Genomic DNA, 5,620 nt, shown 5'->3' with positions numbered 1-5,620 from the left:
TGAGATGGCTGGATGGCATCACCAACTCAATGGACGTGAGTTTGAGTGAACTCCAGGAGTTGGTGATGGACAGGGAGGCCTGGCGTGCTGCGATTCATGGGGTCGCAAAGAGTCGGACACTACTGAGCGACTGATCTGATCTGATCTGATACCTTTCTAAATCAGTATCTTTTTTTATTGGAGTATAATTGCTTTACAATGTTGTGTTAGTTTCTGCTGAACAACCAAGTGAATCAACTATGTGAAATTCGCTCAGTCGTGCGACCCCCATGGACTACATGATCCTTGGAATTCTCCAGGCCACAGAATTGGTGTGGGTAACCTTTCCCTTCTCCAGGAGATCTTCCAAAACCAGGGATTGAACCCAGGTCTCCCTCATTACAGGCGGATTCTTTACCAGCTGAGCCACAAGCAGATCAACCATATGCATACATATATCCCCTTTCTCTTGAACCTCTCTCCCACCCCCACAGCCCCCCATCCCACCTCTAGGTCACCACAGAGCACCAAGCTGAGCTCCTTGTGCTGTTTAGCAGCTTCCCACTAGCTATCTGTTTTCACATGGTAGTACATATATGTCAGTCTACTCTCAATTCATCCCACTCTCCGCTTCCCCCAGCTCTGTGCTCACATGTCTGTTCTCTATGCCTGTCTCTCAATTCCTGCCCTGCAAATAGGTTTATCTATACTATTTTTGTAGATTCCATACATATGTGTAAAGTCAGCATTTTAATAAGAAAACACTAAATGCATTCCCACTAAGATCAAGAGTAAGACAAGGCTACTCGTTATATTCATTACCATTTCACATTGGGGGTGTTAGACTATGCAATTAGACAAGAGGGAGCAGAGACATAGAATTGTAAACTCTTTCTATTTGCAGATGACATGTAATGTACTTGCATAACTGAAGCAAATCAATGGTAAAACAAACTCAATAAAAGATTTCAACAAGATACCAGAATACAGAGTTAACACACAAAAGCAATGCCTTCATATATACAAACAACAACCAATTAGAACACATAATGGAAGAGAAAATCCAAAAAAATCAAAAAGATATAGCACTTAGAAATAAACAAGAAATGTGCAGAACTGATATAGAGAAAATTAGAAAATATTCCTTAAAGATACAAAATTATAGTTCATATAGTTATAGTTCAGTCACTCAGTTGTGTCCGACTCTTTGCGACCCCATGAACTACAGCACGCCAGGCCTCCCTGTCCATCACCAACTCCCGGAGTGCACTCAAACTCACGTCCATCGAGTCAGTGATGCCATCCAGCCATCTCATCCTCTGTCATCCCCTTCTCCTCCTGCCCCCAATCCCTCCCAGCATCAGAGTCTTTTCCAATGAGTCACCTCTTCTCATGAGGTGGCCAAAGTACTGGAGTTTCAGCTTTAGCATCATTCCTTCCAAAGAAATCCCAGGGCTGATCTCCTTCAGAATGGACTGGTTGGATCTCCTTGCAGTCCAAGGGACTCTCAAGAGTCTTCTCCAACACCACACTTCAAAAGCATCAATTCTTCGGCGCTCAGCTTTCTTCACAGTCCAACTCTCACATCCATCCATGACCACTGGAAAAACCATAGCCTTGACTAAACTGACCTTTGTTGGCAAAGGAATGTCTCTGCTTTTGAATATGCTCTCTAGGTTGGTCATAACTTTCCTTCCAAGGAGTAAGCGTCTTTTAATTTCATGGCTGCAGTCACCATCTGCAGTGATTTTGGAGCCCCAAAAAATAAATTCTGACACTGTTTCCACTGTTTCCCCATCTATTTGCCATGAAGTGATGGGACCAGATGCCATGATCTTCGTTTTCTGAATGTTGAACTTTAAGCCAACTTTTTCACTCTTTCACTTTCATCAAGAGGCTTTTTAGTTCCTCTTCACTTTCTGCCATACGGGTGGTTCAGACTTGAAAAAATGCAAAAATATTCCTTATTGAATAAGATGTTCAGCCTCATCTAGATGTCAGTTTTCCCTAAGTTATCAACTTAATTGTATTCCAATACAAATACTAGCAAATGTTTTTTTCTGGAGATAGACAAAATGATGCCAAAGTCCGTACAGAAGAATAAACCTTCAAGAGTAGCCAGGAAAACACGGAAAAGAGAAAAGATGTGGGGGCAGGGGGTGGAGGATTGGGGACCAGCCCAATCAGATGTCAACTCAGACTGCACAGACACTGTAATTAAATCTCTGGTACTGGAATATGAATAGATAGGAAGACCAAAAAATAGGTTAGAAAGTCTATCAATACAAATACAAATGGAAATTCAATATTTGATAAAGACTTTTAAGTAAATAATATTGGGACAACTGAATAGCCATTTGGAAAGGATACAATTAGACTCATTCTTCACACATAAGAATAAACTAAGAATCAGAGACCTAAATGAAAAATAAGAAAGAACTATATAAGTACTAGAAGAAAACACAGGTAAATTTCTCTGTAATTTAGGTAGAGAAAAAGTCTTCCCTACCATGACTAAAAGTCCGTATGAAATTTTTTAAAGGACTGAGAAGTTTGACCATATAAAATATTTTTAATTGCTTGGTCAAAAATTCATAAACAAAGTCAACAGAAGTGAAAATCTGAGAGAAGATACTTGCAAGAAACGTCACTGATAAAGAGCTAATATCCCTAATAAGTGGTGCTTCAACATATGAAAATATGTTCAACCTCATTGATAAGAAAAATGCAAATTAAGACTACATTGAGATTACCATTTGGATGAAGACTACCATTTCCTATTCATCAGGTTGGCAAAAATGTGAGAGCTTTACAGGACACTCTACTGGTTGTACAGAAACAGTCATCTTCATATGTTGCTAGTGTGAATGCCAGTGGGTCCTTGTAAAAAAAAGGATAAACTAAAAACTAATTAAATGGTTACCTGCAGAGGAGGGAGGAGGACAGAATGGAAGAGATTGGGGGGTAGGATATAGCACTTCTCTTCACTGACCTTTTTATATGGTTTAGACTTTTAGAATAATGTTAATATTCTGTATATTCAAAAATAAAATTAAATGAACAAATGAGGAAAGCCCTAAAACCACGTGAAAAGAAAACAAGTGAATTCAAACATACTTCAAACAGATAATATAACTGCGTTAAAGGGGAGAAGAAGAATCAGTCCAAGGAACTTTTCAACATAATAGTTGGGCAATATGCTTCATCACCTACTAGCATGCATGTATATGCATGTCTGTGCACACACACACTACCGTATGATGAACGGTTGGAGATGACAAGGTAATCCCAAGAACAAGAGGATTCTCTTCTGTAAATAGTATTGAATTCTCAAATCCAAAAAATTTAATACAGTCGCAATACCTGAAGCTACTATATATAAAGAGAAGAGAATGGTAAAACATGTGGGAAATGTTTTAAAATTAGTGAACCTGGGTTAAGGGTTTACAGCAGTTTTTTGTAACTACTCTTGTGATTTTAAAGTTTGAAATGATTTAAAGATAATTTTTTAAATTAAAACAAACAAATGAGTAATGAACCCCAGCACAAAAGCAAAAGGGAAAGGACGTGACCTCCCAGGCAGAAGGACCATCTCAGTGAAAACCTGTTGCCACACTAGGTGGCTGTACTGGTTAGCTGCCTTGGAACCCAGAGGTCTGGGTTCAAATTCAAGCTCTGTGTTCTTGAACAAGTTTACTGACCTCTCTGATCATCTGTTTCTTTATACTAAGGAAAACTTACTACCATGTCCTTCTGACTCAGATGTCCTTTGCCCTGAACCAAAGAGAAAGCCCATCTCAAGGAAAGAAAGCTAGGTTAGTTAACCTGTCATGCTAGGCAGATGCAAGTGCTATCCAGGCAAGCCTCTAGTTACCTGGAAGTTATCCCCACCTCGCTGATCACAGTAGCACACTTGCCTGGACCATCAGCTTTCTAGCACTGGGGACAGATGAATCTGCCATCTTGTTAGGTGTCACTGGAGCCGGGGGAGCCAGGGTGGAGGCAGCCTGGAGCGGGAGCAGGGAGACAGAAGGCCAGTGGGGAGGGAGAGAGAGGCCGCTTTGCAAACAGTGAACCATTTGCCCCACACGTCTGCATGTCGCAAGGATTTCGGAAGCTTTTTGTTTTCTATCTCTGTACCCCACACTCGCCCAGGCTTTCCTCTTGATCTGATCCACACTGAGCGGACGAACTGCGATTCTCTGGTTCCTGAAGCCTGATTCTGCCAATACCTAGCTCTGGTTGTTTTTCAGACATTCAGCCCTTTGGGTCCTAGGACAGATTTGCTTTGGAAGCCCCTGGATCTCACCCTCCAGGGTGGCTCCCAGAAGCACTGTGCTGCCTGCCTACTGAGCTGTTCCAGGAAAGACTGTACTGTCTCCTCTGAGTTGATTCTGATCACCACACACCTTCCCATCAGATGTTTCCCAATCTCTCTCTGCAGAGGCTGGTGAATGAAATGCAGATGGGAAATCAGGTGGCCTGGCTGTATTCCGGCACCACCAAAGGCAGGAAGGGCCTTAATGAGTACGGGCGTGCATTTTCTGGGCTTCCCTGGTGTCTCTACCAGAGAGTAAAGAATCTACCTGCAATGCAGGAGACCCAGGCACGATCCCTGGGTGGAGAAGGGAATGGCTACCCACTCCAGTATTCTTGCCTGCAGAATCCTATAGATTGAGGAGCCTGGCAGGGTACAGTCCATGGGGGTCATAAAGAGTCAGACACCACTGAACGACTAACATTGACCTTTTTTTTCCCCTGGCATCTTCTCCTCTGTCAAGTCCAAATCCAGGGTCTGGGCTTACCATTGAGGTTCATTCTGGCTCTGAAATTATACCACAAATACCATTCATTAGCTCTTCCTACCAGGTAGCAAGCTCTTTACAGGCACTGCTTCATTTAAGCCTCACTGCAGTCCTAACAGCTCAGCCCTGGGAGTCCCATTTTACAGATCAGGAAACTGAGGCAAGAAGAGGTTAAGGAGCTTATTCAGGGCCACACAGCTGGTGAAAGAGCTCACAGTTACAGGGCCAGTATTGACCTTGACCTGCTGGGAGCGGTGCAGGACTCATCTTTGCTGAAGGTGGAGAACTTCCGGGCCACCCTTCCTAGGGGTCGGGACCCACCACCTTAGAAGCAATGCTGCCCACAGACTTCCTGGTTCCTGGGTGCTGCTGCGATATTCATGGGCCAGGCACAGTTTTGGTTGCTTTATGGAGAAGGAAAAGCAAGTTCACAAGTTAGGTTACATTCCTAAGGTCCGGCAGCCAGGAATTTGGAAGACTTGAGATTCAAGCCCAGGGAGTCTGACAGAGGCCTTTACACTCTTTCCAACATATTCTGCCACCTTCCTTATAAAGATCAGTTTCTGAAATTCCCGCAGACGTTTTAAGAGACTCCCAAATGGTCAAGTGCTCCATGATGACTTTTATGGCACCTCTGAATCCCCTGTGATCGCTGTGCTCCACACCCTCCATGCTCACTAGCTCCTCCCAGGCCTTTGCCCCAAGAAGAAGCCAGCAGACCCTGCCTCCTGGTTGCCAGCCGCCCCTCAGCTGCAGAACTCCAGGGGCCGGAAGCAGAGGCTGGCTCCTGTGCTGAGCCTAGAACCCTGGCCCAGCCTCATCTGCCGGCACCCTTC

This window comes from Bison bison, unplaced genomic scaffold, assembly GCF_000754665.1.
Source record: "Bison bison bison isolate TAMUID 2011002044 unplaced genomic scaffold, Bison_UMD1.0 scf7180017864061, whole genome shotgun sequence".
Lineage (NCBI taxonomy): Eukaryota > Metazoa > Chordata > Mammalia > Artiodactyla > Bovidae > Bison > Bison bison.
This window is presented reverse-complemented; position numbering follows the sequence as displayed.